We start from the raw sequence: 700 nt of genomic DNA on the forward strand, positions 1-700 counted from the left end.
CCCCGCCGGCCCCCGACACCCTCGGGGGCCCCGTGTCGAAGGGCAGAGACGCGAGAGGAAATGCTGGGTCCTCTGGGTGTTCGGATGATTTTTCGCCTTTCGTTTTCCCGTCTCCGCAATCACTTCCCTCTGTCCTGTGCTGACCTGCCGGTCACGTGCCCTCGCAGGTGGCGGCCTCCGGGCCAGGTCACAGCTCCGAGCCCAGGTCAGCCCCGGCCCCCGGGCCGAGGGCAGGAGGGCGCTGCCTTTCTGACGCGGCGGCTGCGCCTTGGGGTGCAGGGCCTCGGGACCGTGGCCGTTCGCCACCTGAGAGGAAGGGGAGGTGGGGGGCCACCGTGAATGAAGCAGGGGGGCTCCAGATTGCCTCTTCCTTCTTTCTCCACTAGGCCCCTCGGACATTGTGGGGGGCCACAGAGGCGGGTTCTGTCTTCTGTGATCCCTCCCCACCCCGCTCCGAAGCTCCCGGCTCAGACTCCTGCCGCACTGGGGGCGGGGCCGAGCGCCACAGGAGCCGCCCTGGGCCTGGCTCCCACTGGCAGGGGGGGCCGCTCTGCCCAGCTTCAGAGCAGCGCTTGTGGCAGTGTGAGGGCAGGAGGGTAGAAACTCCCAGTCAGGAAACTAAGCAGGATGCGAGAAGGGAGAGGGAGCGCTGGTGAGTGACGTGCTGCTCTCCCCTCTCCCCGGCCTGCGGGCCTGGCCC

This window comes from Condylura cristata, unplaced genomic scaffold (assembly GCF_000260355.1).
Source record: "Condylura cristata isolate star-nosed mole 26May11 unplaced genomic scaffold, ConCri1.0 scaffold00026, whole genome shotgun sequence".
In the NCBI taxonomy this organism is placed as follows: Eukaryota; Metazoa; Chordata; class Mammalia; order Eulipotyphla; family Talpidae; genus Condylura; species Condylura cristata.